Consider the following 12,991-nt stretch of genomic DNA (forward strand, 5'->3'; position numbering starts at 1 on the left):
TTAAAATCTTTTGAAAGCTATATACATTCTTGCACATTTTTAAGGTGATATCTAAAATGAACTCCTCTAAGTTTAAAAAGTTGCCGATAAACGTTAGCATTTTAGCATATTGTAAACAGTGACTTTAGAAAATAAAAATGTTCACATTATTCATTTATATCAAGAAATAAAAATGCCGCTGTATATCAAAATACCACCAAAATCAATTTTAAAGTACATTAAAAAGGTCTCAGATCTTTCTCTTCCTGAGCTTACATTTCCATCTTCTTTCAGAGGATTTCATACTAATTTAAAATATTTCATAATGGTACTTATTTTTCATAATATTTATTTCCTACTAGATATGTATATGAAGTGAAATTTATTATTTTTCGTTCTTGTCCCCATAAGTTGTTTCTTTCCTTTTTCTTTTAAAAGATTGACACCTGGGCTAACATCTGTTGCCAATCTTCTTCTGTTTTTTTTCCTTCTTCTCCCCAAAGCCCCCCAGTACATAGCTGTGTATTCTAGTTGTGAGTGCCTCTGGGTGTGCTGTGTGGGACTCCGCCTCAGCATGGCCTGATGAGTGGCGCCATGTCCTCGCCCAGGATCCAAATCAGAGAAACCCTGGGCAGGCGAAGCAGAGTGTGTGAACTTAACCAATTGGCCACAAGGCTGGCCCCCTCATAAGATTTTAAGTACTAAAAATGTTATTCTCACTTGAGGTATTGTTTTAGTTATTATTATAGACTGTTGATCATACCATAAATGTATTACTAATTCTAAAGTAATGGGTCTTCTAAAGGTAAATGGGTCTTAATTCTCAATAGTTCATTTAACCTTTTATGGCTATCCTTTATTGCTTGTATGAGATAGGCTTTAACAGTATGAGTCTATTCCTAAATTCAATTTATATTGATGCAACATTGAGAAATTTTAATATAAATAAGTGCATATGAATGGGATGAGCTTTACTGTGCAATCACTCAACAATATGCCAAATATCATACAGTGCTCTATCATGAAAAATTATTCCTAATGCTTATTCCATTGACAAATCAATTAGATCTTCTTCCAATTGTGTCGAAAACAAAAACTGGAAAAATTACGTATAAAACCATTTATTTTTCAGTCATCAGATGCATTGATTAGACCATATTGTTTAGGAGTAAACAATGAAATTGAAAATAAGAGCAAGGGAATAATTATCACAAAAATCAAGATGCTGGTTTCCTCAGGGGAATAAAGATGGTTATGTTTGGGTTGGGGTTTGCCTTTGGAAGCTAGAGACAGAGGAGGTATAGCTGGATAAGTTATAGTTATTTCTTAAAATGTTATACATAGATATAATACACTATATTTAGTCATGCATCACTTAACGACCAGGATACCTTCTGAGAAATGCGTGGTTAGGTGATTTTGTCATTGTGTGAACATCATAGAGTGTGCTTACACAAGCCTAGATGGTATAGCCTACTACACACCTAGGCTATATGGTGCTAATCTTATGGGACCACCGTAGTATATGCAGGCCATCCTTGACTGAAATGTCATTACGTGGCACATGACTGCATACGTTATACATAGTCTATGTATATATATGCACACGTGTGTGTATATGTATAGATGTATAATGTTAGAGTAAAATAAAAATCAATAAAAATTATAAATAAATTAGTAGTAATTTATTTAAATTAGTAATAAGAGAATTTAGATAAAGTAATAAATTTTGAAGTTATAATGGGGTGTCAGCAAATGGCACACATATTTGGTCTTTAAAGATTGCAAAGTTTGCAGACTTTTTCATATTGAACATTTTAGACAATTTTTGAAATTAAATAATAATATCAGAGCTAAATATAATGCATTTCAGCTATTATCCAAATATAACCAAATTCTACTGAAGAAACCTGTTTATAGTTCTGCAAATTGAGGGCATGACATCAGGCAAATTAGATATAGTAAGTTATAAAAGGAACTATTACAAAAATGTACTTTATTCATCAGGAAAATGTGCTTGCATAAAGACAATTTCCTTAGAAAATGTAAAATTCTCTATTTGTCAGCAGATCTAGCAACTTTTTTTCTTTCCATCTAGATTAAGAAGATCATCTTACATAGTAGCACGTGCAAGAAAAAATACTCTTTCACTGACTCCATCTGAATTATTTTGCACATCTTTCTGGGCCAAGTTCTTTAATATGATTAGTATACAGGAAAGTATAACATAATACGCTATTAATATTACACTACAGTTTGATATCAGAGCTTTCCTGACTCTGAGAGAATGAGACTGTCAGGAAACTGTTCCTAGAAAGAAGGGCTGAGGAAATTTCTGACTCAGGGAGGCAGAAAACCGCAAGCTTTTGAGTAATTTAGATTGTCCAAGATCCAATTCCAACACAAACCAGTTTTGATCCCCTGAAAAATCCTTTAACTTTCCAAAGCTTCAGTCTATCTGCAATGTAGGTTTTGTGATGTTTAAAAGTGATGTACATCTCACGCACTTAAAAAGTGCTATCAGTAAATGTTAGTTACAAATTTTCCTTCAGAGACCTAGAAGGCTTCCCAGGTAAACAGAATGTGTTTGGGAAGGAAGAGAGGAATGATATTAATATAATACAAGTATTGATATTTTTGAAACATTTGTCTTAAAGTAAAGCATGCATAAACTAAAATGCATAATTCCTAACTCAATAAAATTTTATAAAATAAATACACCCATATAACTATCACTCATATCAAATTGTGACATCCTCTGAGCCTTCAGTGTCTTGCTTATGATCCCCTCCAACAAAGGTAACCACCATAGACTAGTATCATCTGTTTTAAACTTTATATGGATGAAAGTATAGGTTTGTACTACTCATATGTATATCTTTTATGACTCAATCTTTGTTTTTTTGAAAAATATTAGCCCTGAACTAACATCTGCCACCAATCCTCCTCATTTTGCAAAGGAAGAATGGCCCTGAGCTAACATCTCTGCCCATCTTCCTCTGTTTCACATGTGGAATGCCTGCCACAGCATGGCTTGATTAGCGGTGCAAATGTCCTTGCCAAGGATCAGAACCTGTGAACCCCAGGCTGCCGAAGCAGAGTGCGCGGACTTAACTGCTATGCCACCAAGAGGGCCCCGCATATATTTTTTGAATTGAGGCAACATTGGTTTATAATATTATATATACATTTCAGGTGTACATCGTTATATTTTGATTTCTGTATTGACCACATCATGTTCACCACCAAAAGTCTAGTTGCCATCTGTCACTCTGCAAATATGAGTCAATCTTACACTGTGAGATTCGTCTAGGTTGTTGAGGGGCGATAATTGTTTTGGTTTTTTTCATGTTTGCACAGCAGTTCTGTCCAATGGAAAATAATGTGAGCCACATATGTAATTTTAAATTTTCTGGTAGTCACATAAAAAAAGAAATAAAATGAAATTTATAAATTTATCTTATTTCAAATATTATTTTAATATGCAATCAATAGAAAAATTATGAATGAAGTATTCTACTTTTTTTATTAGATATTCAAAATCTACTATTCATTTTACACTTACAGAATATCTCAAGTCTAATTAGCACAGATTTCCAGTGCCCAGTAGCCACGTGTGACTAGTTGCTTCCATATTGGATAGCCCAGCTGTTTAGTATTCCTTTATGTTAATGTACTTGTCCATTCGACTGTTAATTATCACGTGCGTTCTTTCTAGTTTAGGGCTTTCACTATCACTGCTGCTATGGACATTCTAATACATGTTTCTTGGTGCTCATATGTCTGCATTTCCATGGCATGTGTATGCAGGAGTGGGATTACTGACTTACGCACTATGCGCATGTTCAACTTTATAAGTTACAGGCAAACAATTTTCCAAGGTGGTTGTACCAATTTACTCTCCTGCCAGCAGTGTGCAAGAGTTCCAGTTATCTCACATCCTCCCAAGTACTTTGTATTTCATTTCTTTTTGTAATCTTAGTCAGGCTGACCAATACCATTTGAAATTGCATTTCCTTGATGAAAAATGTTATTGAGACCTTCTTTGTGTTCAATAGTCATTTTGATAACTTTTTTGTGTGAAGTGCCCATTCTGATTTTTTTATCTATTTTAAAACTTGTTTGCCCATCTTTAGTTATTTACTTTTATGAATTCATTACATATTTTGATATATATTCTTAATACACACACACACACGTATATATATAAATTAAGGGACTTACTTTACCAGATACCAAGACCTAGTAGAAGTCTATAGTGATTATAGTAATGACGTATATGCAAAAAGATAATTAATTCAAGTGCAGCAGGAGGGTGAGTCCAGAGACAGTCTCACATGTGCAGGTATCTGATATACAGCAAAGGCGTCACTGCAGTGCACTAGGGAAAGCATGACAGTTTCACTAGTTAATGTTGGATAAATTAATACTCCAAATAGACTGTTGGGTATCAGTATAAAACAAGAGGGGTTGGCCCGGTGGCATAGTAGTTAAGTTTGCATGCTCCACTTCAGCAGCCTGGGGTTCACAGGTTTGGGTCCTGCGTGCAGATCTACACACTGCTCATCAATCCATGCTGTGGCAGCATCCCACATACAGAAAACAGAGGAAGATTGGCACAGGTGTTAGTTCAGGGTGAATCTTCCTCAAACAAAAAGAGGGAGAATGGCAACAAATGTTAGCTCAGGGCCAGTCTTCCTCACCAAAAAAAAAATATATATATATACGTATATATATATAAAACAAGAACATTTTCTCCATCTCTTCCTCACACCATAACAATAATAAATTCCAGATAAATTACAGGCTTAAATATAAAAAGTGAAATAATAAAGCAAGATAACACAGGATAATATCTTAATGACAGCTGTATAAGCAAAAACACAGACATAAATGAAAAGTTGGTACATTGGATATCAACCTTTTTTAATGAGACATGTTTACATATGTCTGAGTTTATAGCTAATTTCTGATAAAATTGTTATTTGCAAATTATATGTTGTTTCGTTCTTAACAGAACATAAAGCCAGATGCTAAAATACTTAAAAAATGCAGGGTAGTCTAAAGTGAAATTAAATTTCCTTCTACTCTTGCCCTCACTCACCCAATTAAGCTCCCTAGAAGTAATCACTGTTACCTTTTTCTTGGATATCATTCGGAGATATAATGGGAACCCTGGAACTTTATCTTATTTTTCTTTTCACTCTCTATTTTGGAGCACAGTTTCCATCAGTAATATCAAAACCAAATGTCAAATGATAAATTTAAGTTACACATAGAATATTTGAGCTCCCTCTCTATCAGAATTCTGAATATAAAATTATTCTTCTCTCCCTTCAGTGAATGATTTCACTGCAATTTCAAATATCTCCGCTTTTATCCTTGGTGATAACTATGCTCCATTTGGATACAAAGGTTTGGGGAAGAGAAAGAAGACCCTAGACAATAAGGTTCGCCCAGCGTGACAATTTATTAAAGACTCTTCATAAATATTTTCAGAATTCCCAGTTCCTCTACCATGAGTCCTTAAATTCTTCTCTGGTTTGTGAAGGTGTACTTTGTTATTCAAATGGATTATTTCATCAAGCATTTAGTGAACATGTGCTATTACTTAGCATTATATTTGATGTCTAATATATGCCTATAAAGAATCTCCTAGTTTATAAGAATGCCGTGGTGAGTGGTATAGACAAATATGAAGGCTTATACTGGAGGCTATATTTAATTTAGTAAAGAATACAAATAAGATGCAAAGGAAATTTAGCAGAGTTTTAATCCGAAGATTCTCAGGGGAAGAAGAAATAATTTGGCCTGGACCTTCTTTATTCAGAACATCAAGGACTGTTGACAGTTGAACGAAAAGAGTGGGGGCCCATGGGATTGCTAATGAGATACAAAGCCACTTCAGGACCAAAATAAGCTGAAAACTAGGACAGTTTAAGCAGATGAATTGCATCCCAAAGATAAGATACTCGTCATTCATTAACTCGCTCATGCATTTCATGCAAACATTTATTGGTCAACTACTATATTCTAGCTGTTATGTTAGACATTGAATGTATAAAAGTGACTGATTACAAAGGACCCTACATTCTAGTCAAAAAGATAATAATGCAAACAGAGGGCCAGCCCTGTGGCTGAGTGGTTAAGTTTGTGCACTTCACTTCAGTGGCCCAGGGTTTCGCCAGTTTGGATCCTGGGCACAGACATGGCACCGTTCGTCAGGCCATGCTGTGGTGGCGTCCCACATAGCACAACCAGAAGGACCTACAACTAGGATATACAACTGTGTACTGGGGGGGCTTTGGGGAGAAGAAGAAGGCAGGAGGAAAAAGATTGGCAACAGATATTTGCTCAGGTGCCAATCTTTAAAAAAATAATGCAAACTGATAATAGTAATACACTTATGATCTTATTTAGATATAAAAACTAAGTGTGTCCTTGACAACCTTTAGTAGGTGTTGTTAAAATACTGGATCCCATAGATATCAAGTATTTGCGTTTGTGGTCTACTGTGTCTGTTTCCTCCTGTTCCTTTTATTCCTCTGGTTGTATCTTTATCACTAAGTCATGGTCCCAGTTAAATCATATGGCAGAGTATAAATAGATGTAAAACTTCACAGAAAATATGGTGAAGCCCTTCAGCTAGATTTAGAAAACTGAGCCATCACAAGATGAGTGTGGTTACCCTGGGTATTTTTTTAATAACTTTTTTCTGTGCTAACTTCAGGAGTAGATGTACTCAAATTGGAACCAAATCAGCCATGCTCTCCTTTACTCTGAGGTAGAGCAAAGGTTTACTGGGTCTTTATAGGCACAAAATTTCCATATGCTTTGAGAATTTTGAGTAGTCCTCTCATATCCAATGGAAAGAGTCCAAACAGATGTACCTGGAAAACTTCGCAAAAACACTTAATTCCACTGCACAAGTCATCTGCCAGAACATAAAAGGAACAAGTGCACACATAGGATACATGAGACCTGATACAAGGACAAAAATCTGTGATTCTCAGTTTTGTAATTCGGATTAAGGATCTAAGCTTGTTTAATAAACAGATCTGGAGTCCGAATTCAAATGCAATTGAGATAAAGATCCTGACATCCCTTAAAACTTAGACTCTTTGAGAAGTTTTCTCTCATATAAAATGAGCTTATGATATTTTAAGGCTTTAAGAATGCATGAGTAAAGCTCCTAGAGAATCCCTGTTCTTCAATATCTGTGACAGCATTTGCTTGAGGTTTATTTTGAAAGCATCTGAACATATGAGGAAAAAATAGCTGTGATGAAAGTGGAAGGTGTGAAGTTAGATAAATTTCAAGCATGTAATTATCAATACAAAAGACATTTAAAATTATATAACATGCAAATTAAATGAGCTGTTGAGGGGGTGGTAAGGATACAGAGGAAGCACGGAAAGGAAAGCCATTAAAAAAAAAAAGAGTAAAATATTTTCCAGAGAACACAGGCTATTTAAAGACAGAACAATGCAAGACAGAATCTGCACAATGGAGGTGCAAATATATTTAATAGCCTGAAAGGAAGGAAATGACAGTGTCATGGTAACCTCCATCATGGAACAGACCTGATAAGGAAAGCAGTGGAAGCTTTTTTCTTTTTCATTTCTTAAAGGCAATTGTTTGACTCTATAAAGAAATCAGTTGCAAATCTAACATCGTAACTCTACTCCCAGCTATGCGCTCTCTTAGATACTAAATTCTGCCTGGCGGTGACAAAAGTTAATGGCATAATACATTTAAAAAGGCAACTATTAAAGAATTATGTGGTTGAATTATAGAGAAGGATTATTCTAACTGCAGGTTGATGATTTAATTTTTTTATTTGTATTTCATATTTAAAAAAAATTTTATTGTGGTTTAATAGTTTATAACATTGTGAAATTTCAGTTGTACGTTAATATTTATCAAACACCATGTAAGTGTGCCCATGCACCCCTTGTGCACACCCTCCCCCCTCCCCTCCGGTAACCACTAAATTGTTTTCTTTGTCCATAAGTTTGTTTATATTCCACATATGAGTGAAATCATAGTGTTTGTCTTTCTCTGTCTGTCTTATTTTGCTTAACACGATACCCTCAAGGACCATCCATGCAGCTGTGAATGAGACTATTATGTCTTTTTTTATGTCTGGGTAGTATTCCATTGTATGTATACACCACATCTTTTTTATCCAATCATCAGTCATTGGGCACTTGGGTTGCTTCCACATCTTGGGTATTGCAAATAGTGCTGCAATGAACATAGAGGTGCATAAGTCTCTTTGTACTATTGATTTCAAGTTCTTTGGATAAATACCCAGTAGTGGGATAGCTGGGTCATATGGTAATTCTATTTTAAGTCTTTTGAGATATGATTTAAAATTTTAAAAATCTTAGCATAAAAAAAACTAACTTCTAAAAACACAGCCCCAATAAAAGTTTTAAAATTTACAAAGCTATCTAAGCTAAGTATGAGTACTTTGTATAAGTGCTTGTATAAGTTTGTATAAGATCCTGTGGCAACTTTTTAAAATTAAAAACTTTATTATTAAAAAATTTATTATTAACTTTATAACATAATGAATCCCTGAACACAGTGATAGAAGAAATTGTTGATCAATCCAGTGTGAAAATGTCATCTGTCATCTTGTACAAAGGTGCAGAGGAAAGTGTGGCTCACCTGGGAACTGACAGAACCAATGTAACAGTGAGGATCCTATAATCATCATGCTTTGTTGGGTGAAAGGATGGGGACAGGTGGCTGTAGATGTGATTGTGTGTCTGGGGAGCTGAAACTTACATTAAATATTAGACCATGTCCATGCAGGTACCCAATAAGCGTTCTACAGATAAGAAAGATAAGGTGAATTTTACTTAAACCAGGCTGAGAACTAAATCCAGGAAGACAGCTTCCAGAAAGCTTTCCAGAGAAGCATGATTTTCAGTATAGTTTTATATCATTTTAGAAGAAAGAACATACATCAAACGTGCCCAGAATACATATACATCAAAATTTGGAAGAGGTTAATTGCAGATTAGCAGGTCAACATGACCCTGATGTTGGAAAGGAAACTTAGCTTTAGGAGTACTGAGACTGGCCTTACCTATACTGGCATCATAGGAAAGGAAGTATGCACCCTTACCTTCAAACAGTGCATTCTTTTACTTTGAGATAGTGTTTAATTCATTCTTTGCATTAATGGTTAAAGCGGATGTACAATGTATGTCTGATAGGCTTTAAGTCAAGCTTCTTTAGTCCAGGTTTAAACCAGAATAGCCATGTCATATATCCCAATATGTGAAAATTTCTTATCAACCACAATAATGTTATGATCATAGGTTCTTAGCTATTTAGTGTTTTTAATACTCTTTTATTACTCTAAATTTTTTATGTTTGCCATTTTGATTGTCTAGATTTGTCATGAATTATCTTTACTCCCCTTCAGAACTGGGTCAGAAGGGAATACATGAGGGTAGGTATGGGGGAGAGAGAAAGAGAAAGAAAGAAAGAAGGAAATTTCAACCTAAATAAAGAGATAAACTGAGGCAAGCTTGAAATACCAGAAATTGAGTCTATTTTGGAGTAGCAGAGGAATTGCAATCAGGAAACCCATGCTGTAGTAAGCTACAGGGGACTCGATGGAAGGTTTGGAGCGGGCTATATTTAAGAACAAAGAGAGCAAAGAAGGAGAAGTTCAGCCAGAGTCCAAGCAGTAAGTTTGTTGGCTTTGTCAGGGAAGTGAGAGAATCTCCCTCTCCCTTTTCCTTAAGGTTCTTATGGCTGGTCAAATAATTAAAAACGCAGCTTAGCAGGTGAAAATCAAACAAAGTTTATAGCATGTGACACATTGAAATGGCAAGAAATAGGATATATTGGAGTATAAACCTAATTCGGCCTGACTTTGTTTTTTCCAAAAGGGCCTGACTGTGGTCGTTGAGCATGCATTGTATATACATTTCCTATGGCAAGAACAAAGGCCCTTGAGATAAAGGTGCAACTTCCCTCCCCCTCCCAACGTTGGCATTTCCTTAAAGATTAAGCATCTTTCCTTAGGCTAGGAACTGATTGCAGCGCTCACCTGTGACCACTCAGCTGGAGACAACAGACCTCCCATCCTGCTGTGTTCACCAAGACAGCAGACCTACCTGCTGTTTCCATCAATCGCTGTGCCAACAGAGCAGTCTCACGACTGTTGTAAAAGGTCCATTTCAATCCTATGTGAAGCATCCTGTTTGGGGGTATATAACCACTCTGTGCACCCCACTTCCTTGGTGCCCTTTCTTCCTTCGGGAAGAAAGGCCCCAGGCCATGGTCTTCAGATTTCAGCTCAGAATAAACTCACCCAAATTTTCATTTATAGATTGGTTATGGATTATTTTTGTTGACACATGTATACATGGGAGAAACTCAGGGGAAACTGAGTAACTCAGCCAACTGGCTGAGGCTGCCTGTTTAAGTATCTTCAGTTACAGACATGGAGGATGTTTAGGGTAGTGATTTGGGACATCCAAGGGGAGGAAGGGAACTCACATGGAAATGGAAAAGCAAATGTTTGGTAAATAGAACTTTGGTAAGAGTGTGCTTAGCAAGGATCCTCCCAGTCTATGGAAACCCAGAGTTATCTATGGTGATGGTCTGCGGTGGGGACAGGGCTTTAATTTAAATTTCTTTTATGCAGTTTTGGGGGAAAGGTAGAATGTCTTGCTGAGTCTGAGCCTTTATTGTGTTCAGCTCTAAATAATTCTCCTCCCAGAGTGGCAGATCTTGGGGCAGCTACCCTGGATCCCATCAGTTTTAGTTTCTTGGAGAATATTCATTGGTCAGGTGATAAGGCTTGGTCTTCTGTAAATCAGACATTTGATGGAAATCAGTCTCTCAGTTCTTAAATTCTGTTATTCTGAGGGTGCATGCACGTGATTCTCTATTTCATATCCTCTGGTTCCATTTTAGATTGAAATTCTTTCACAGAAAGAAAATTATTAACTTTGAATCATTTTAGATGGTGAAGAGGAGCAGAATTTGCCACCCCAAAATATGTCTCTTTGGCATAAGGATTGTTTTAGGCTGATTATTTTTAAGAAACAGCAGATATAGGAAAAGCTCTGAAAACTGAGTGGACATTACCTTTTTGTAAGAGACATTTACATTTTTAAGGGAAATCTCCATTTGTAAGGATGTCTCTCTCTCTGTACCAGGAAGAGAAGGATGACTGAATCTCCAGAATCTCCTATCAGTGGAGAAGTAATGACCTAAATCTGCATAACAACCTTACCCTTGTTTAATGTGTTTTTCCTGATAGCCTCACATAACTGACTCCCCATCCCCAACATCTTCTTTTGTTTTTAGCTGGAGATGATATTTAAGGTGGTGGTTTGGGACATTTCAGGAAGTTACTCACTTTTCCTGGGTCTCTCCCATATATACAAGGGGTATACATGTTACTAAGCTTCTGGGTTTTTTTCCTCCTGTTCATCTGTCTTTTTATTATAAGAGGGTCTCAGCTAAGAACCTAGAAGGTAGAGGGAAAGCTATTTTTCCTCCCCTACAATGGAAAAAGGAACAGAAAGATATTTTTATTAAATATCCTTAGTGCATCTGAGCTTAAACTGTGATCAATATATATCCTATTAGTTAATTTTTTCTATCATTCTTGTGCTGGAAGAAATAGAATAAAAATTAGGATGAAATAAATTGAACCAGCTTCTGTAGATGAAAAGAAGAAAGTTTGTGGAGTGAATGAGTTAATAAAAGTCCCCAAAATGCCAAATTTACTTCTGAGCCTTACTGTAAGCATTGGAAGAATTTAGTTCAGGGTAAAAACATATTTTATCTTTGTATCAAAGCTCTAAAGAGTACCTCAAAAGACTAAAACTAGATCCCTAGTCTCCTTCAAGTGGAAAAGATCAAACATATGTAGAAACTTATATGTCCTTGTAATTAAATAATCTTCAATCTGATTGACATTTTAACACTGTAAATAAAAGGAAAGCTTTAATTTCTCAGCTCAGTATGGATTGTTGGAAAACATAATCTTTTAAGGGAGTTCACCTTTACATAACAAAATTTATTATCTGTAATTAACTAACCTTTAGAAAATTCTATTTTTAATTTCCTCCTGTCAAGATATCTGGAAAATTTGAAGTTAATAAGCATTGTGTATAAGCAACAGCATTGTAGTGTAGAAGCCACTACAATGAGCAAGCATTAGATGGATGAAGCTGTCAAGTCCTAAGTTAGTTGAAGAGTTGTCAACTTATCATTGTTCAATTGAAAAAAAATGGATAAATCTTTTATGTCATTTCTAAATAACAAAAACTACGTCTTCATTTTATAAAGTAGTAAGCCAAAGTAACTTATTGATGAGCAATGTTTCCTTCCAAGTCCTTCCTATTTTGTGAAGACTCAACTTTCATAACTTAACAAAGCCTAAAAACCTAACTATTTTCATTGCTGGGGTTTTATGTATATGTTCTGTCATTGAGACACACACACATATATATTCTTATATTATACACATACAAACACACACAAATACATGCACACGTATATATGAATCAGGAATGCTCAAATTAATTTGCTCAGAAAAGAGAAACTGATTAATAACTCATAGGTTAATAAAATGCAATATCTGGGGCCATATTTTCTATAAGATGGAAACCAATTGATCTCTACTCCAAAAAAAAAACCTAATTGCAGTGCTATTGACAATAATTAGCATTACTATTATATTATTATACTTTAAATTCTGACCATGGAGAGTTATAAAATATTCTAGGCAATTGAAATCCGATCAAAGTTGGACAACTCTATAGAATCAGTAATGTCAAAAAGCCCAGTAGACAGTTCCAGGACTCCACCATAAGGACACCCAGAAATCTCATTTCCCTAGTTCAAAATCAAGCAATGAAAGAGTTAAAAAAAATTAAGTTTAGATTCTCACAAAGATGTTTTTCTCCTCTTTATACTCTCTGTTAATAGGAAATATTTATGCTTCTTGGGATTTGATGGATTTTCT

This window comes from Equus quagga, chromosome 21, assembly GCF_021613505.1.
Source record: "Equus quagga isolate Etosha38 chromosome 21, UCLA_HA_Equagga_1.0, whole genome shotgun sequence".
Lineage (NCBI taxonomy): Eukaryota > Metazoa > Chordata > Mammalia > Perissodactyla > Equidae > Equus > Equus quagga.